We start from the raw sequence: 22,312 nt of genomic DNA on the forward strand, positions 1-22,312 counted from the left end.
TATTTAATTAAATATAAGATTAATATATTTTATAAATATTTAATTAAATATAAGATTAATATAATTTATAAATATTTAATTAAATATAAGATTAATATAATTTATAAATATTTGATTAAATATAAGATTAATATAATTTAAATATTTAATTAAATATAAGATTAATATAATTTATAAATATTTAATTAAATATAAGATTATTATAATTTATAAATATTTGATTAAATATAAGATTAATACAATTTATAAATATTTAATTATATATCAGATTAATATAATTTATAAATATTTAATTAAATATCAGATTAATATAATTTATAAATATTTAATTAAATATCAGATTAATATAATTTATAAATATTTAATTAAATATCAGATTAATATAATTTATAAATATTTAATTAAATATCAGATTAATATAGTTTATAAATATTTAATTTAATATCAGATTAATATAATTTATAAATATTTAATTAAATATCAGATTAATATAATTTATAAATATTTAAAATGGTGTACCTAACGTTATAACTTCGTAAAGGACATTCGCCACTGCGGTTTTCGAAAAACACAGTATCTTAACAAGCGTCGGTGGCTTTGTGGTTAGAGTAAATCTCTTGCACGCAGCAGACCCGGGTTCGATTCCCGGCCGGCGCCAATAAATCGCAAATTGATACTAAGACGAATACCGTGAACAATTGGTGGAAATCCTGCCATTGGACGTTGAGAGGTCGCATAACACTCAGCACTCGGTCCGTCCAAAAAATCTATAAGAAGAAGTTGAAGAATTAATGCCCGTACAAAGACAACAAACACAACAAACACAACAGATTATTATTTACATGATAATAGCTAACCACGAAGCTTAAGGGTAAAGAAATGTATAAATCTTTGGCGATATCATTAACTAACCGACTTCGCCTTTACCCTTCCAGTCCGGCCCTGAGTGTAAATAAAGTTGTCTTAAATTTTTGCTTTAAATTTTAAACTTTCGATCTCCGAAGCGAGCTCAAATGGGTCTTAGTCGACTTGTATTTCAGTGCACATTTTCTGGCACATCGCTTTAGACAAGAAACATCCATTGTTGAAAGTGAGTGTCCACTCAAATCCAAATCTTCTCAATTGAGGTTAAGCTTTTCAAAACATCATTCAAGCTGTTAAAGTATTTGATCAATAGAGCTGGTTTGTTTTTTTCTTCCGATAGTAATTGTCATTCATCTGCAGCTTTTAAGACGGCACCTTCTTAACTTTCCCTTTTTTCGTTGGTTTAAATTCGGCCACCAAATTCATTTTCTGACAAGTTTCCTTAGATTGTAACTGTAAATTTTCGGTTTCATTTTCTCTAATAAAAGAATTGAATCTTTAAGTCCTATGACTAATTTGGAAGCCATGTTTATTGAAATTGGTAAACTCTGAACCGATACATTAACTCTGTCATTTAAACATGATTATTCGTCCCACTAACCTAATGTACAAATAAACTCGAAGTTAATTATTCTTTTAATAGTTCCAAAGAGTGAACAAGGGATTAATGTTGCTAGTTCGGTTTTAGTTAAGATCCGTGCTTGTACGCCTTTATATGTAGCAGCCAAATTTGAACCATTATCGTAGCACTGTCTGCTACAGTCTTCCAGTTCCAAACCATCCAACAATAATATTTCTTCAATGTAGTTGGCTAGAAGATGCTTCAAATGACATTTTGCTTATAAAATCTCCGAAAAAAGATGTATGGAAGAGGAAATCGACAATTCTTGTTTATTGTGAGCATAATTTTTAACATATTTTTTCAAGGGGCAAACTGGTATATGTCAGATTTTATTTATCTCTTTATCAAGACAAAAACATTGAATACATTTCATTTACCCAATTTTTGGCTCACATACTCTAAATAAAGTTGTAAATGATATTGTTACTAAAAGAAATGTTAAAAATGCCCCCAACTCCTTAGTATTTCTCAACATCAATAAAATGATTATCATTTCACTAAGAACCATATAACTTCCCTCCTATTATATAAATGGTTTATTTCATTACTGTCCCCGAAAGCATTTCATAATTTATCAGTTATAATCAATGCTTTTGGCCATTGTAATTAAACGAATACAAAATTCAAATGAATTGAATGTTATTTATTACAATTTTAAACGTTTTCCAATTTCAGAAAATTTTCTTAAAATATTTAAAAAAGAAAGACAAACATTTTAATTTATTTTCAAAATTGAAACGTCACAATTTGAAGAGCGCAAATCTTTCTAATTGCTTAATTTGTACAGGGTTGGCAAGCGATACTAGCAAGATATTTCGAACAAGCAGATTATTTGAAAATATAAAATATTTATCCTCAGTTTAATAAATATATAAATGGAATCAAAATTTAACGAAATCCAAATAGTAAATATACCTTTTTTTCAGCTTGCAGAAATAAATCCAACGTTAGTGGCTCAAAGTATTTCACGATCAATTTCGACTACCAGCTTCGCAATTACACCATATGCGCTTATTACACGTAGCAGTACAGATTCTGCCAAACAAATACAGCTACCTGACCGTCATGCCCTCAACTGCATCGTTGTTGATTTCCACGCGAAGGTAAAACCGAGAGATGTGACTCAATTTTTGCGTGTATTCCGTTTGCCTTCATTGTTAACGGAAAAAAATTAGTTGATTCGACCGTACAATAGAAGAATATGTTACAGAGTTTAACGAAACTGTTATTAACAATAACATTTAGTCGGATGCCAGTTGCATTGACTTTCAATAACCCAAGTAAGTACAGTCTCTACCCATGAGAAGTATTCGCGTAAGTATATAATAATATTTCAAAAAAGTATGTTATTTTCCAATCTTCTGCCTCTTAAATTTTTACAGCGCGTTGTGTTTAGATCTTTGGCGATTTTCAGAGTTATTCATTAGATCTGATACGCGCGCTTTGACACGTCGTCATGCTGGACACGTGCGGGTGATCGTTCCGAGTTGTAGGACCAATGAGTAAATACATGAATTAAACTAGTTTATTTTTGTAACTAGAACCGTTTACCTTTTATGTAAATTTCACATCCAATCACAAAACTTTTAGTACTGATGAGGATACACTAATGAAATTAAGATATCCTATTATAGAATAACGGTCATAGCTGTTAATAAACGCTCCTTCTATTGATATAATCGCTCTAAAGTCAACCGATATTCTTTGGTGATCAACACCTACATCTTCTATCGGTTTTCCAAATGTATTCACTGTTTCCTCTGAATTTTTACAATTTTTAAAAGGCGTTTCCATTAATTAAAAATATTGAAGATCAATAATGCTTTTCTTGTTACCTAGTATTTATCACTCTTGCTTTAAAAACATAATCCGTTATTTTATAGAAATTTGCATTCTTTTATAACCATAGGTACCCGAATTCAGGATTTTTAGAAAAGGTTTTTCTGAAATAAGTTTTCTCACATGGTTTAGAAAATCGAAAATTCCACGCGAATCTAATGTACGCTCGAAGAAACTTAAATGCTAAATTAAAATATAAAATATAAACTTTTATTCTTTTCCCATATTTAACATCTAAACAGGTTCAAAAACTATGTTATTCTTCACCATAAATAGTATTTTTTTAAGGGGTTGTTTTACACTGTTTGCAATGCTTCTGACCTTTAATTCCTTTATTACACCATTTATGGTATTAAACTATTCCCTTTAGGGTCCTTGACTATTCCTTTAAGGGTGCAAAATGACTCCCTCTAGTTTGTGTTATTACTCTGCCCCATTAAAAGGGTTATTCTACTTCCTTAAGGGTACTTAACTTCTCCATTTGGGTACTAAACCACTTCCTTAAGGGAGCTTAACCATACCCGATGTTAAGATACTCTATTTAATGTGTTATTTAACACCTTTTATAAATATCTTCAAGTTTTATATTTGGGAAAAGAAAAACCCCTTTGGTTGTATATATAAACCATAAAGAGTGTTTTTCCCCGATGATTTTAGACCCTTAATATTGCCTGTGAAAACCTTTTATTTGAAGAGGGTAGCAGTGATTGTTGGTGGTGTTTTTGTAAAATTCCTCTCAAGTTTCTTCTACAAATCTCTGCTAGAGAACATCTATTTATTGAGTATGAAAGGGCAAATGAATTTTAACTATAATCGTTTTCCGGGAAATTAAACATCACAATGTCAAAGGTTTTTTTTTAAATTTTATCTGTATATAGTTGCTTTTTTAAAAAAAAACCTTAGCTCTAGTCATCTTAACTATGTACAAAATAGACCTGCTGACTGACCATTTAGAAAAAAAAACCAATTCGTTGGTTATCTTCTAGCTGTAGCTACGACTCGAAAATAAACTTGCTTCCTCTGAACACCCATGATAGTCACAAATGTAGTTGGTACAAAATGACTTCCACGTAATAAATCTGACGGCTTTTCAACTTCATTTTGCGCGTGGAAATACCTTTTCATGTTATGGTTTAAAAAAGCTGGAAAATACGCCTGCTGACCCAAGACATGTAGCGGTAGTGTAGATCGAAATAAAGTCGTTTCTCATTTGCCCAATTTCCATTTTAAAAACCCACAAATGTTATTATTATTAAAATGTTAAAAATAAAGCGATGTCAATAAGATGATAATTATAAATTTTCATAGATTCGATTCAGGAGTATAAGACATCTATGGACTATTTTGAAGTGCTTCTTAATAGTAAACATCCACAATCCGTCATTAGGGTTAGTCATTCAGCGTCACATTACTCAGAGCCAAGTCATTTTGTTATCGACGTTTCCTTTACTGAAAACTTGTTAAAAAACCATATTATTGCAACGATAGCTAAATTAAGTTTAGGAGCAAGTATTACTGACTGTCAGGATCAAATATCAGTAAGTATTTATAAGATCTCAAACAACAGAAATTATAACGGAATTTAAAACTCTTTTCCTTTTATGGGAGAGAGAAAGTAAAACTTGCTATCATAAACTAATAATTCTATTTTAGTATTGCTCGCTTATATATACACAGTTTTAGTAAAAATGGGATTATATAATATAGGATTTATACGGGCTCATTGTCTCATCACCATTGTGGTCGCGTGTAGTGAACCATGCTGAAACGTAAGATTATTTCTTACACACAAATGAGCTCTAGCTAAGAAAACCTTTATTGTGAAGAGATCGGTTTCAACGGAATGTGTGACTTTCTAAAAGTCCCCGGAACTACTTTCAAAAGATATTTCAGGTTCCCACATTTAAAATTGAAATTTGTGAGTAATGATGAAAATATTGTAATATTTTAATCAGAAGCCAAACTAATTGAAACGGCAACAAAACACGAAATATATAATATTTCAGCAAATACACCAAAAGGTGTGTACATGTCGCAACTGATATATTATAAAGATCGTAAAAGTCCTCACTTATTTAAGAATCATTCTTACACACAAATATGCTCAAATTTAGAAAATCTTAATATCGTTTTTGGCGGAATGTGTGTTTTTTTAAATTCCCGGTGCAACATTTAAAAGGTTATTGAAGTCCCCACTTAAAAATTTTAAATTTGTGAGTATAGATGAAATTATTCTTTTAATTCTAAACCGAATTAAATTAAAACTACATTATTTCGGCAAACATACCAAATTGGTGTGTATGTGTCAGCACTGATCTTTTAAAAAAACTACGTTATAGGCCCCACTTACATAAGATAATTTCTTACACACATATGAGCTCTAGCTAAGAAAACCTTTATTGGAATGAGATCAGTGTTTAATTTGCGCATTTTTCACGCTAGGAGAGGTTATAATTTGTGGTAGGACGTCAATTCTTCGTGACTTCTATCATTGCTATTAGTAGTTATTACTACCAAACTCATGAAACATAATTATAAGTTATGCTTGTTATTTTCGGTGAAAGGGTGCGTAACTATTATGATAATTAAAACTTTCCTAGGTAAACTCAATTGGTATCAATGTCGTGCGTCTATTTTATAAAAGATACCCTTTTACAGGTTATGATATCAATTGGGATATTCCCGTTGAAAAGGCTTAAGTGTTTCGTATTAAACTTAAAATATGTTGAGTTATCATCAGAATCGTAAAATATTTAAATAACTCTTCATGGTTTTGTAAATGCTGCTTAATAAATGTGCTTAACACCTTGAGAAAGCGTCTTCTTGATAACTGTTAATTTTCTAAACAATTTTTATCGTTAAGCCTCCAAATGCTATGGGTTTATTATTTATATTTTTCATTGGTACCAGTGAAGTAATGCTGACAAAAGAAAATTTACCCTAAAAATAATTACTCGTTCAAAAAAAACCTAATCTAAGTCTGAAATAAAACCGTAGGTACTGTATTTAATACTGTGTTCTTACACAAAATTAAGATTGTCGAAATAAAAAAAGCATCGAATTCTTCATCCGAAATACTGAGTGGGTTCGTAGAATCAGCGACATCATTCGCAATTAACAACATTGTGTCAAATATTTCTCTGAATATGAAAGTAGAGTGGTGTTCCGATGACCGGCACAACTACGATATAGCTTTTGCTTTGGCCACGGACTGTCTCGGTAAGTTTATCAATTATAACAATACGATTTACTTGAATTAACGATCAAACTATTCGGTGGAGTGACTTTGTATCAGTAATATCGTACCAATTTTTTTTGGTGGAGGTGATGAGATACATTTAACAGGTGATGCGATTAGGTACTAAATTGTGTTTTAATCCAACGTTAAAGACGTGATCTATAGTTTTTCAGCTCGTCAATTTTGTTGATGCTTATTGATACTATACATCGATCGTAGTTTTTTTTTTAAATTTTGCCGAAGACATGTCGCTTAGCTGGTATTTGCAAATTTAAACTTGCATAAGGATAGCTGCATTTACAAAAAGGCCAAAATATGCCAACTGAACAGTTGAAAAAAATGTCCTCGGGTGTTCCAAAAAAAAAATGAAGTATTGTAAGTAAAACGTTTAACCATGACTTGGAGTATCAACCTTATGCCAAAAATTTATTAAATATGGTCGATGCAACGTTATTCCGAACACTCCAACGGATGTATAACATCTTAGTTAATAAACATGGATAGTTTCAACAGAATAACTTAAAAAAAACCAGAGAACACTAAATTTTGATCGTATCTTACGGGAAGACATGGGGTTTTCTTCAAACCATCACAAACGTTTTTCATATTTTAAGGTAAAATATGGAAATCTTTATTTATGAAGCGTAGATACAAGTAAGCCAAATTGAATTGTGATCAGTCCACCGATAGAAGCAGGACCCATGTGGATTGACTACCGTTTATGTTGTAATGAAGAAAGCATTTTAACAATAGCCATAGAATGAGATTTTACAAAATTAACGAATTTAATCGCCACTTAATAATTGAGAATGGTGGTCAAAGTGATAAGAAATAGCGACACGCAAAGCTAAGAATACAGTTAGAAATATTCATAGACTATGGATAGAATAATAAGCAGAGTAGATATTATTTGGAAAAACATAAGGATCATTTGCCTTTTAAAAAAGTTGCGCTATATTTTAAGAAACCATTTTTAAAACCTCTACGTTTTATTTCAGTAAACCATGCAGTAGCAGCTACTGAATTCAGATGTTGGAAAATAAATTTGTGCATTGATGAAAGTTTAACATGCAATGGATGGGATAACTGCGGGGATTATAGTGATGAAACACCTTGGAAATGTCAAAGTAAGTATTTTAAAGTAGTGTTGGTAAAATTAAAAGATAATGATGAATTTATTTTATTTAGTAGGGACTTTGCATCTAATCATTTAATTTAAATTTCAAGTGATTAAATTATTAATTATAAATTTCCAAGATTAAAATTCGAGGCCTTTTCCAACGGGGCTACTTTTTAGTAACTTATTTTGTGGGAACAGTTTTCTACTCGAGTTATGTAATGTTTTCGGTTAAGCGCTCTAAAGCCAGATGCACACAAAGCTCACAAGTGAGTTATGAGCGCACCACGCATTCATCGTTTGACAGTCCTTTTTAGGAGGTTTATTTTTGTGTTTCGCGTGATCATTTTCGTCTTTTTCTTGTCGCGTGTTTTTATTTACTCGCGTCGTGTGTTTTTATTTTTAAAACATTCCGTTAGTTAGTCTTAACTTGTACCTTCGCCTTGAAGGCCTTTAGGCCGAAGTACCGTGTATCGGTTTAACTTAATAAATAAATATAATTTAGTTTCCCCAGACGTTGTTGGTTTTATTACCCCTTCAATCGTGTTCATCGTTTTTACAACTTGGTTCGCGAAGCATATGGGAAATCAGGATTTTTTATAATTTCCCATCGCATTACGTCTCATGTGTTCGCGAGATTTGGCGGGTTAGCCCACAAAGAAAACCAAGACACTTTGAATTCGTTAAATTTCTGATTTAGACTTTAATTTTTAAGATTTGTAAATTAAAAATTATTTTCGAAAAATATAATATTTAAGTAATGGGAGCTTAGCCTCAGTGAGAAATTGTCCGTTCTTCAAAATCTGGGAAGCTTTTAAACAAGTTGTTAAACTATTTTCTCCATTCAAAAGGATCATATCTTTTTGGGAACCGTGTTGGACAATATTGTTTTACAAACATTATAGTGAATCAGAGGAAGGTGTTTGCTAATGGTGGATAAGTGAATGGTCAAATTGTCGTTCTTATATTATTTACTTGATTCATTTGTCAAAAATTATGGTTTAGAAAATCTACAATGTTTTGTATGAAGTGACGTAAAACTGACGTCTTACCCAAAACTTTATCCTATCTAACGAGTAAAACATTTCATGAGAAATATCACGCGCTCACTGTGACGATGAGATAAAAAAGTACTTCATATTCACTGAATCCGAAGACTCCATTAACGATGGTGCAGTCTATATTTCACACCTATGGGAAATTAGTGTAACCCACGTATATAATTAAACAATGTTATCAAAAAAGTTAACCAATTTTGATAGACATCCTTACTTACAATAACCCAGAATTCTAAAAGAAGCAACGCTTTATTCTACTCAAATGTAAAAATATTTGCTCTAATTTATCGCGTATAAAATATATTCCTTCTCTAATCTGGTTCAGTGGGCTTTTGTTATCATCTTTAACCTTCCTTTCACTACAGTTTGGAAACGAAATGGATTTAGTAAAATGAATCCATTTACATGTCCATCACTCCTTTATCGAACCCCAAACGAAGAAATTCTTAATAAAACAGCTAAAAACACGAATGTTTTCAAAATTCTGTCAACACAAACGTAAGAATGACTTTTGCAATTATTAAATGTTTTGATCATTTTAAATAAGTACATGAAAATTATACATAAAATAACTAGCCAATGCAAAAGTGTTTACACTACATCGTAAGGGGCAAATAAATGCCAATTCTCTTGACAAAAATTTAAACTAAATCTTTCTTACCATGATTCTAATTGTAAACACAGTTTTGCACTTACACTTACCAAAATTACATTGAACGCATTTCATCAACACTAAATCATTTGAAATATTTAATAGAATTTCTAACCGTATTAAAAGTTCATTACTTATTAATTGTTAAAATCTTTTTAACTGCCTTTGAAACGCGTATGCTCAAATTCAATATCTGGCTACCGTCGCAAAGGAACCGCGTCGCGGAAAGGGAACGAAAGACCTTCTTTTTAACAGGAAATGAATTTTAGAAACCTCGATTAGTTCTCACTTTGATAATCTCGGGCATTTTGCAACGTTCTTGGGAAAACTGCCCTAGTTCTGTGTAAAATCACTTATTTAAAAAAGAGCAATGGGGGTAAATTCTATTCGAGACAAGGCTTAACGTTTACTAGGAGCCGAGTCTACTTTGGCGCGTGGCGAGCGAAATACCCGCTATTAACCACACCCATTTTAATGATAATCATTACACTTACCATAATATTACTTAAACATTCCATCGGTTTACTTATAAATTTACCTAGTAATAAAGGTAACGGTAACCAGGAAGCCATACCGCACTAAATACATACAACGCTTTTGCAATCAGTTTGAAATGGTGTCAATAGCTCTTTATATAAAATACGAGAAGTCACGTGATGACGTTAGATTCATCGTGCAGTTTGAGTTAGAGAGCGCGCACATATTTTTGTTTTCGTTGAGCTCGCGCTGAAAAGCACGATACCCTCAACACGGAAATATTAGGAAGCGCGCGCTCCAAAAAATAACAATATTTATACATGTATGCGTATTTATTATTTTATAGAAAGAGCTATTGATAAGGGTCACATTTTCTCTACACAACGCGTGTTAAGAAAACATCGAAATAGGAGTATTCAACTTTGAACTGTGTCTATCGAACACGAGTTACCAAAAAATAGTTAAATAAGATAATATGTAAATTAGAAGGAAGCGAAACAAGGAGAGTCAGGCATGTGATTGCGACAGAATTCATTTGTTTTTACCCTGCTGGTTTTTTGGGATAAATTTAAGATTATAGGAAATAATCATTAATAATTATCATTGACTGTCATGCGTTTTACTGCACTAATTTAGTTGCAACGTTGTAAAGGGTTGTTTTCTCGTTACATGTTAGCTACTAACCGCAATGGCCACAGAATTTTTTAAGGAGTGGCCCGGTTAAAGGGCTGATTTACAAAGAATTAGTGTTTGATTGATACTTTATCAATAAATTTGTGGTGATGTGGTCATTGAAATATACATTTTATATATTTAATATCAAAACTTGTTTGTTTATAATAGTTTTTTCAAATTGTTTTTTTATAGAGTGGATTTTTTTGGGACCAACATTTGCATTGGCATTTATCTTGGCTGTCGGAGTCTGTGTTATTAACTGCAAAATCAATTCGAACCGGAAGAAAACGACAAAACTTTAAAATTTCAGCTAACATAATTTATAAGTATTATCTGTAATACCTTCAAATATAAAACTTTTCAATGATACCTTGTGCTATTGAAAAGGCTTCCATGAAAACAAAGTTTGTTTTTTACCATAGGGTTTGTTAAATTGCTTAACCTTTTTTGCATATCTTATGTATTTGAATGTAATAAGTGGCTGTATTTTCGTCATTCCATTTCGTTATATCTTTTATTACGCGTTTTTCACAGCGGATGTTCCTCATGCGCCCTTAGATAACGTTTATATATATATATATATATATATATATATAAGGAATAGAAAGGCTTTTTGAAGGTATCACAAAACAGTATAAATTTACACCAGCAAGTTATGATACAGTTGCGCGTACATATCCAACAATACAAAGTCCCGGAAAATATATATAGCAAAAAATAAATTCACGGATAAATTAATTTAAATTAAATTAAATTGAGATGTTGAGATTAGGAAGATTGCGGTTTTGTCATAATAATAAACCAAGTCGTTCTTAAACAAACCAAAAAAAAGTAAAGTTAAAATATTTAAAAAACTACAAATATACAGTGATATCCGTACGTACAAGGACAAATTCAAAGCACACCTTGGACTTTATCGAATATTATAGCTTTGTTATTTAGTTTTCGATTAGAAAATAAATCTACTTTGGAACCATAGTCGTTACAATTGTTCATGACACGAGTAAAAATTGTGCTGTTATGTTTTGACGGATAAAAAAGTCTTTGAGTTCTAGTAAATTTAAAATTGTAGTTTATTTATTTATTTATTTAAATATACAAGGACTACAAAGCCACAGTAGGCTTATATGTAATCCGACAGAGGGTAATACATAAGGGAACTAGAAATATTTTAACAATAAAAAAGAAAAAAAATAATAATAATTAAATTTAAATTAAAATTAAAATTAAAACGCTTGACCTGGCACTAAATGACTTTAGGGATTTCATAGAGAGTCGTCAGTAGAGAGCCACAGTGTAACTGCCTTTTGAAAGGCAATTTTGGACGACGATTGTAAAACTTAATTCCAGTCATTTATTACTCGACTTGTTATATGACGAAAACGCACTGAGTGTTTAATTAAGGGTTTAACTAATTTGGCTTGATGACCCCTTGTATGCGTGTTAGTTGATAAAACGAAGAAGTCATAAAATGTGTCATGGCACGGAATCTTTAGGGATTGTTGATACAGCTCGAAAACGTAAACCAAGTCGTTAATACGATGGCGTAATATTGGGTCTACAATTCCGAGGGAACGATTCCGATGAGTTGGTGAAGATTTATCTAGGCCACGAGTGAGCTTCGTGAAACGATTATGTGATTTAGTAAGTGAAGTTTTATCACCCGTTAAATAAGGAGTGCACACAACTGAAGCAAAGTCAATATTCGGTAGAATTAAAGAACAGTAAATAGTGCGCATAAACTTCTTCGAGCGAAAGTAAAAATTGCGACGAGTTAGTCCAGAGATCGAGTTGATACAGTTACTGACAGTTCGAGTATGTGAAGAGTAATGTAATCGGTTATCAGAAATTACTCCAAGGTCACGAACCTCAGTAGAACTTTTGATATTTAAACCATCAAGCGTGTAGGTATGACAAGGATTGTTACTCCCAAGGTGAAGAACTAAACTTTTTAACGGATTGAATTTCATGCCAAGATTTGACGCCCATATATGAAGGCTATCCAGGTCACTTTGCAAAGGAAGACAATCATAGCTGTCAACCAACGGATATCCCAATTTCGTATCATCAGATAACAAATAAGGCGTCGCGTGTGAAACAGCAGAAGGCAGATTGTTTATAATGACAGAAAACAAGAGTGGTCCTAGGACTGTTCCCTGGGGTACTCCGCTCAATGGACAATGGGTATCCGAAGATATTCCATTCCGAACCACCTTTTGAGAACGATTGGTCAGTAATTCCTTAATCCATTTGTGAGCCAACTCAGTTATACCAGCTGTTTGCAAAGCGGCAAGTAAACCTTTGTGAGGTATCGTATCGAAAGCCTTACTTAGGTCTAGGAATACGACGTCAACAGCTTTACCAGACTTCAGCCATTTGGTCCAATCATTGGTAGCAGCGAGAAGATTACTGGAACACGATTTTCCAGGAAGGAATCCATGTTGGCATTTAGAGAAAAACTCAGTGTCATTTAGGAAAGTCTCCAATTGCGGTTTCGCTATTCGTTCTGCGGTACGCGAAACTTGACTAGTTTGAGCAATTCCCCTAAAATTTCCCGGTTCAGTACGGCTACCAGATTTATGTATCGGAGTGAGGTTCGTAACTTTCCATGAGACTGGTATAGTTCCAGTACTGAAACTATGAGAGATGATAGGATGCAAAGGTTCAGTGAGTGAAGCCGCTAAAGATTTCAAAAGGAAAGGATGAAGACCGTCAGGCCCCGCCGCTTGGGTGACATTCAGCTGACAAAGAAGCGTGTATAAAGTAGTACGGTCACATTGTAAGACAGAGAGACGATCATCACTCGTGAAGGTCGCGACAGCAACAGTCGGCTGGTTGGATGAAACCTTGGCAAAATGTGAACCGAGAATTTGCACAATTTCGCTGAGATCAGTGGTTAACGCACCCTTAACTGTCTTCATTTCGCTAATCGTAAATTTCCTTTTTCGTAGTTTATTGACATAACCATAAAAAGCTTTAGGGTTCGAAGAAATTTGTTTAGATAGAGCATATTCTGTTTTCCGTTTCTGTTTTCTCAAAGCATTGGTAAGTCCATTTCTCGCGCGTTTGTAATTTTCATAAGCAGCAGTAACGGTATCAGTAATACCATGTCGTCGCTTAAGACGGACATAGGTAGTCCAATATTTAGATTTATAGGCACTGGATTTAGACAGTCTGATGTCAACACATGGAGCGCGAGGAAAATGTGAACGGCGAAATGGGACAAACAACGAAATTCTTTTATCCATAATAGCCATAAAGTTTGACCATAAGACATCAATATCACTTGACTGCAAAATTTCAGCCCATTGTACATTATTCAAAAAAACACGGAAGTCTTCAAAATCGCTTTTAAAAAAATCTCTACAAATCCGTCGAACAGGGAGATTTGAGCTCAGTGATACAGCAGTTTTGAACAGAATAACATTATGGTCACTTTTTCGGAGAGGTGGAAGGTGAAGAGTGTCGTACGCGAGATTCGGGTCAGTCATTAAAATTAAGTCAAGTATATTTCAAGCAGAATTCGTAGAAATCCGAGATGCAGTCGTTACAATTTGATGCAAATGTAGTGAAGAAAGTGTATCGATAAACGTGCGGGTTGGAGGGGTCGCACCAGGCAAAGGACTTAGTGTCAACCAGTCAATGTGAGGATAGCTTAGGTCACCGAGGATCAGTAAATTAAATCCTTTAGAGTCGCTGTAATTGGTCAGGGTTTTAATCAGCTCAAGAGTTTGAGTATGATTAACGTATGTTGGCGAGCGGTAAATGACGCAGACCAAAAATCGATGTGACGCAGTTGTGCATGATAAAGTAAGGTACTCCTAACCGAGAGTCGCAGACCAGAGATCAGTTACTGTAATGGGAAAAAGATCAAGCTTGTGACATTGAATGCGATTCGACACATAAAGAGCTACACCACCTCTGCGTAACGGTGGGCAACGATCACTGCGGTAAATAGTTGAGTTAAAAAGTGATCATTCGCAGTCCAAAACATCATTAGTTAGCCAGGTTTCAGTTAAAGCTACAAGTTCGATGTCATATTGGGAACAGATATTTTGAAGTTCAGTAAGTTTATAAGTGTTTAGTCCGCAAACATTGGTAAGAAGTGAAGAAATATAAACACGGCGACGAGGAACAAAAATTGGTGCGCAAGGGTTTAACTTTGGAGGAGAGATAATATTTTGTAAAACCAGAGACGATTGACAGATAGGTAAAACGAGATTAGGGGAATGTAGTAGTTTTTTGGGGAAGTATCATCAGTAGGTACGGTAGAAGACGAAGAGATACGGCGCTGTGGAAGTTCAGATCTTGCAAGAACCGTGCCATCACGAATGACCAAGTCTCTCTCGCCTTGAGAATAACGATAGCGAAGCTCCTCAACAGCTTCGGAATGCTTCATTTGTTGAAGTTTAGTGTGGTCAATAGAGCATGTCAAAGATATAGATGAATCTGATGCGCGGAAAGTCTTCATTCCAGATAGCAATTTGTATTTTAAATTCAGAGAGGGGAAAATCAATTTCACGAGGCGAGGAGTAGAGCGTTGGCGTCCTAAACGCGCAACTTGGACGTTAGTTAGCTCAGTGTGTAAAAAACCGAGATCCGATAGTAGTCCGCGAACGTTGGAAATATCAATATCCGGAGTTGAATTAGCCGAATAACGTTCTTCGAGGCGCTTGAGATTAGAGGTGAGCTCAGCAATAGCCTCATCTGTTTTTTTTATAGCAGAATGAACGTTGGAACAACCGGCATGAATTGAAGAAAATTCATTCTGTAGCTCCGTCTTAAGTTCATCAAAGTCCTTTTTAAAATCAAGTAATTCTTGACCTTGGACAGCGACATCAGCCGAAAGAATATCAATAAGGTCTTGATGGTCCGAAATTTGTACAGTATCACTTTCACGTTGGATAATCAAGGTACTGACTTTAGTTTCAAGGGCAACGAGGCGAGCTTCCATATTCTCACAGAGGGCAGCATGAGAACAGTTTAAAATATCACCAGGAAGAGGAGGTAAAATAGAAATGCGTTTTGAAATGTTCAAAGCAGCATCGGTTGATGACAAAATTGAATAGCTATTATTCAGTATCTCTGTCTCACAGTTTGTTGATGAGATCGGAGAATGCACATTAGATTTATCTTTCAACAGCGTTTTCTTCGGAACTGCACCACTTTCTGCATTAGGCCTACTTCTTAAGCGCGAACGTAACGAAGACTTCACAAGAGTTTTCGACATTTTAAAAAGTTCACGTGAGATAATAAAGTTTTCGCACGAGGCCGAAATAAAAAATGTTCAATAATAAAACGGGCCTAAAAATCTAAAAAAAAACGACTTTTAGGAACACAGAAAAACCGTCGGTAAACCAAAAATATGGGTCCAATCCGGAAACCGAAATTGAAAACGGGTAGAGAAAAACTTTAAAAACCGGAATATTACAAAAAATTAGGTTGCAGCTTCATTTATTTAGTTTATATTTTCTAGTATTTCTGGGGAAACAATTCTACCGTTAATTGCGCGATGAATGAATTTAATGACGTTGTTTATCAGACATGAAGTAATTGTATCTAGTTTTAGAACGTTCAAGATCTTATCATTATTAAAATTTTTAAAAGCCGAATTAAGATTTTTATAAAGTAATACAAATTTCTTCTGGGTGCTCTCTAAACTTGCTATACTAGAGGGACTAGCACTGGAGAAAAGAATAGAACCGTATAAAATTGTAGGGAGAACTAGAGATTTATATAAAGTTAAGAAACACAAAGAGGAATTTAATTGTCGGGAAATTCCATAGGCGGCGCCAAGTATTTTAACGGCTTTAATTTTTGATTGTTGTATATGGTTAGTGTATAATAATTTACTGTCAAAATTAAAACCAAGGTCTTTGACATTTTGTGCTCTGGTCAATTTAACTCCATATATATATATATATATATATATATATATATATATATATATATATATAGTAGGAATGAAGTGATGTTACTTGCACCAGTTTTTTACTTTCAATCTACAAATTAAGTGTTCCCCTGTCGACATTTATGATCTTATTGTGGTCAAACTATTTAAATAAATTTTTGAATAAACATTCTTAAGTAACTTTAACAAGTGGAAGCGCTTTTTTTGTTTAGTTACTGCCTCTTCCTTCTTCAAGTTGCCAGTAAAAACATTTCAAGGAATTCAGTCCCTTTCCAAATTCACGGTTAATCACAATAAAAGTTTATAATAAGTTTCTAAAAAAAAATATCCGTATTAGAAAAATTAAAATGACTGAAAACGTAAAATCGGTCGAAAAAGACTGATTATTCATAAATAAATGTGGTCAAGAAAAATAACCATTTAGTCAAATGAGGAAATAGTTTTTTTGCATAACAAAAACGTACCAAAGACTGATCTTTTATTCAAACAATACCAAAAAAATTACACAAACCAATTACAGGTGAGGTTCAATTATTTTTCCGTTTGCTGCAATGCATGTTTCTGCACGATGAAGCATGGCTCGAAACGAACACTATCATATCTAGGGCTCGGCGATCGGGTAACGGATATATACTAGTAAATGTACTCGTAGGTGATTAATGATTAAATACCACATTTTAGTTCAGATATATTTACCAATTTTATCCATGAAAGTGTAATCGGTTAAGAAAATTTCCTTTTTTATTTGCCACTATTGTTGTGTTGGAATTGTTCTTTTTATAAAATACGAGAGGTCACGTCATTACGTTAGATTCATCGTGCAGTGAAAGTTAGAGAGCGCGCGCATGTTTTTGTTTTTGTTTAGCTCGCGCGAAAACGCACGAGACGCTCTACACGGAAATATTAGGAAGCGCACGCTCCAAAAAATAACACCTTTTAAACATGTATGCATGCATATTATTTCATAGAAAGAGCTATTAAACAAATTGGAGAACTTTTACTGTTTCATTATCGGGCAAAACGAACCTCCTTCCTGACAAACCATAATCCGATAATTCGATCGTCTTTAGTCTGATGTTTTATGTAAAATATTAATTTCAATTCTTATTATTTTTTAAACAGATCTCAACAGACATAATCGGCTTGGCTACTTTTTATATATTTTTAAATTAGATAATTCACCGTTGGCGAGCTTGTAAAGTAAACACGTGCGAAGCAAACGTTTTAACCGTAATTATCTATTCGTTCAGACGAAATGTAACGGTTCACCACACTAACATTAAAATATTGTAAAACTAAAACGGTTTAACTATCGGATAAAACAAGCTCGCGGAGCAATGATCACGAAAGCGAAGACTTTTCGAATAGAGTGTACTGTATATGCCATAACTTCGGGTGTATTATGGATGAATTTTTGACAGATCATGAGAACAGCCCCCCCCGGCTCGGTATGCTATTGCCTAGGAGCAATTTAGAGGGGGGGGGCTTACATCGGCCCTTGTTTGGCTGGCGACCGGTGGTAATTTTCCTCGTTCGCCCACTGACAGTTGATATTTGTAGTTTATAAAGCTAAGAGCAACATTAGTAGCAGACGATGGCCCGCGTAGTCTAAGTGATAAAACAAGTTTGCCCAAAACGTCCAAATTTTTGAACTGCGCAATGGTGCCAAAAATAAGCAGTTGGTGGCTGGGGCTCTTTTGGTGTGGTTGGGGTTCGTGGTGCAACCGACCTTCGACTGGTTTTGCTAGACTTTGCTAGCGCGAAGGAGGGCAGAAAGAGGAAGTTCTTTAGTTCTTTAGTTCTTTAATTGCTCAACAAGAGGTCTAAGACCCATCACGTTAAGACAGTGGACAATACAAATTATACATATACAGAGAAAAAATATATACAGTTTGTATGTACAGGAAAACAGTACAATGTGAGGGAGATACAAGGGAAATAAAACAAAATAAAGGAGTTATATTACATTATTACATGTAAACGAGTTAAATATGAAGTTCTAGGAACTCAGTTAGCTCCTTGCGGAACTGTTTGGGGTTGGGAATGGACTTTAGGAAGTCCGGGAGAGAGTTCCAGTCACGGACCGAAGAGGGGAGGAAGGAGTGCCTGCGGACGGAGAGTCGAAAGCCAGGAAGAATGAGAGCCGCGGATTTCATCCCGCGCGGAGCACGACGCCAAGACGAGATGGCGGACGTAAGCGGGGCCAGGTCTCCGTTGGAGCGGTGAATAACACTGTTTACTACTGCGAGGCGTTTGACGCGGCGACGGTCCGAGAGGGAATCCCATTTAAAGTTTTTCAAGACTCGCGTCATGCTTGTACTCCAAGAGAAACCGATGTTGGCAACAAAACGGAGGGCTTTACGTTGGATGGTTTCAATGGCATGCATACCGCTGGCGGTGTTGGGGGACCAGACTGGGGAACAATACTGCAGAATGGGGAGGACATAGGTTTTTATAGCGAGGGTTTTTGTCTGGAAGGAGCAATGTGAGACGTGTCGGCGCACAAAACCTAGGGCACGGGCGGCTTTGGAAGTGACGGTCAAGATATGGGGATTCCAATCAAGGGTACAGGATAGCGTTACCCCGAGGTATTTTTGGGAGGTGACGGACGTAAGTTCGACATCCCCCAAAGTGTAGTGGGGAGAGTGAGCTGGTTGCCCTGAGCGGTGAAGGGAGAGGACTGAGCATTTGGAGGCATTTAGAGGTAGCCTGTTCGAGTCACTCCAAGACAGAATACGATTGAGATCCTCTTGTAGGGTAATAACATCGGAGGGGGCGAAAATGGTTCTTGAGAGCGCAACATCGTTGGCGAAGATATACAGTCGGGAGATAACATGGTCCCCTATGTCGTTTATGAAAATGACGAATAAAAGGGGGCCAAGAACTGAGCCCTGTGGAACACCAGAGGCCGCAGGAAGCCAGTCGGACGCAGCCCCTGGAATAACAACACGGAAACGCCGGTTTTGAAGGTAGGCAGCCAGCCAAAGCAAGGTCTGGCCCCTAATGCCATAGGAGTGGAGCTTGGCTTTTAAGAGTTCGTGAGACACAGAGTCAAATGCTTTACGGAAATCGAGCAAGATAATGTCAACACGTCCAGTGCGTTCCAGCCCGTCGAACCAATCTTCAACGCAGCAAAGTAGTTGGGTTTCCGTACTAAAGCCGCTGCGAAACCCATGTTGGTAAGGCTGCAGAACATCATGGGCTTGAAGGTGGGAGGTTATGTCCGAAGCCACGATATGTTCATCAGCCTTGAGCACCAGGGAAAGTAGTGCAATCGGGCGGTATTAAGACGGATTTGATTTGTCACCGCCCTTTGGAACGGGAGTCACATTAGCTGTACTCCAATCAGCCGGAATACTCCCAGAATCGTACGAGAGTTGGAAAAGCCGCGTTAGGGGAGCAGCCAGGGCCACGGCACAGTTCTTCAAGACAGCAGCTGGAATTCCGTCAGGGCCCGCAGCCTTAAAAGACCTGCCTCTCTGCAGCAGACGTTGTACGCCTTGCTCCGTGAAGATGATCGGAGGCATTACAGGACATCGCGGCGGCAGAAGGGAGACAGTTTCAAATGTGTGAACAGGAAAAGTGCGTTGAAATGTTTCGGCCAGTAGTTTGGCTTTAGACTCTGCGCAGGTGATAGCACCCTCCGGGCCATTAAGATCAGGGATACCAGAGTGCTTGGCTTTTTGGGAAACAAGCTGGTAAAACTGTCGCCTGTTGTTAGTGAGATCTGATGCCACTCGGTCCATGTGATGGGTACGTGCAGCACGAAGAGCGAATTTGACAATGGAGCGGTGATGGGAGAATTTCTGCTGGTTACAAGCGGAAGGGTATTTTCGAGCCCTATTATAGCGACGCTTCGTGATGCGAATGAGTCGGCGGAGAGACTGACCTACCCAAGGCAGGTTATGCCGTGAGGATAGTTTCTTCAAAGGGACGCGAGAGAGTACAGCAGAGTGAAGGGCCGCCTTGATAATGGCCCAAGCGTCATGAACCGAGGTGGCTTGAGTTACAGTCACTTGTGATAAGGTCGCCGAGATGGCAGGGTAGTCGGCCTTGTTCAAGTTGGGAACGCTACGTGGTGGCTTGCGGGGAGGTGGGCTCACTTTCCTGACATTAAACAAAAGGAAGTCGTGATCCGCGATACCGGGGAGATGGTCGACGCGGTCTATGAGATCGGGATCCGATACCAGTACCAGGTATGGATTTAATTATTATTATATTTCATGGATATCTCTTACCTTTTATATTAATGAAAGGATCCAAACTGGTACCACTCCAACAACAATGAATTTATACCAACCACTTTGATTTCAAGTTGCTAAAATCAGTACAACAATACTTAAATCTGAAAACCATATTTAAGGGGTTATTTAAGAACAATTTTATAATTTTACTGTTCTTATTAAGCTGATATAATAGAAATTTCGTAAGGTATAGTTTGGAAAATTTTAGTTAGGTATTGTCTCTTTAAGGGGAAAACAAAAAGTAAACTCTTTACTATATATCATGGCTAATTTTATCAGAGTTAAATAATGTGATCTTTAAAATTTATATCCCTTTATTGGTGGAAAAAAGTTTTATTTTCGGTTTTTTAGATTGTGATTAAAAATAAGTCACAAAAACTTGTTTAAGATCAAAAAGGGATAAAAATAAAATAAAATGGCATTGTAAGTAAATTAATTATTTTTCAGATGTATGATTTTTTTGAGGTAAGACTTTCCGGAGGGTTAGGTCATCCCTTTCGGTTAACGCAAACCAATAGCTCACAAACGCGCGAAGGAAAATAAAGATATCGGTAAGAACGTGGCCGTTAAGCTTACTGACCGGCGCTGTCCCCGTTGTGTTCTCGGAAGACATGTTCCTAAAAAGCAAACACCCATGCGGTGCAGACAACCAAGATTCCCCACACCAAAATCGCAAACTCTTTGTCTGATAGTACCTCAAGTGACCGCGATGAAGTTCGGCATATCTCGGTTAGTTCTTAAGAATTCAGTTTTTGGTTAAGCGAGCTGCCGTTGCCCTCCCTTGGTAGCCATCTACACGACGATTCTTTTCGGATAGAGCTTTCTATAGGTTTTAGAGCCTGCAACTATGTACTTCACAATTGAAATTGTGAAATTGAAAAACAAATCTTCAAAGGCAATGTAATATTTGTTAGTGCGAGAAAAATATTACCAATTCCTCAAACTTAATCTAAATATACAATTAGTTAAACGATCATTTGTGAGCATGTTCAAAAAAGCAAGAGTAAAAACTTTTCGAACATTCACGTATGCTAGTTTTGTAACTATTATAACTTACCTTATAAACAAAAATCAATGATTTTTTATCTTTGCCTACTCTGTTATGGTTTTCAAAGCGTTGAGTTTTAGGATTATAGGTACTTCAGTTTATCGTAACTATATAACTTTCCTTATAAACATAAATTAAGGATGTTTTCACTTTGACTTGTTTGTGATGGTTTTCAAAGCGTTGAGTTTTCGGATTATAGGTACTTTAGTTTATCGTAACTAGTGAAAGATGAGGGTGTTCTTACCTGATCCAGGAATAGGCGGCAGTACCATTCATCGTTAAGCCTTTCCTTTTTGCATTTTAACCCTATTCATATTAATTATTATTCGAATTCAAACAATATTTCGGAAACTAGTGCCAAAAAAGACGGGTCTTTATCACAGATATTCACGAAGATATTTCGAATGTCCCAATCAGAATTTTCAAAAAAAACTCCGTTTAGTGATTTTGGTTTACAGCCCGCGAAATGTGGTGTTTATGTCTATTAATAAAAAATATCAGCTTTTAAAATTGATATTAAGAGTTATTAAGTTGAAGTTTTCTCGTAGGAGATATATTAGTTTAGCA

The 22,312-nt window shown here is 35.4% G+C and overlaps 1 long non-coding RNA gene across 1 annotated transcript; it reads right to left on the reverse strand.

The window, feature by feature from the left end:
- Window positions 1–523: 523 nt before the first annotated feature.
- Window positions 524–22,306, reverse strand: LOC149933866 (uncharacterized). The gene is made up of 3 exons (XR_016472380.1): window positions 21,278–22,306; window positions 20,692–20,798; window positions 524–767 (listed from the first exon to the last, which is right to left on the reverse strand). It is a non-coding gene; the product is annotated as an uncharacterized LOC149933866 (long non-coding RNA).
- Window positions 22,307–22,312: the final 6 nt, after the last annotated feature.

The sequence above is a fragment of the Leiobunum rupestre genome, chromosome 7, assembly GCF_980474605.1.
Source record: "Leiobunum rupestre chromosome 7, qqLeiRupe1.1.hap1, whole genome shotgun sequence".
Classification (NCBI taxonomy): domain Eukaryota; kingdom Metazoa; phylum Arthropoda; class Arachnida; order Opiliones; family Sclerosomatidae; genus Leiobunum; species Leiobunum rupestre.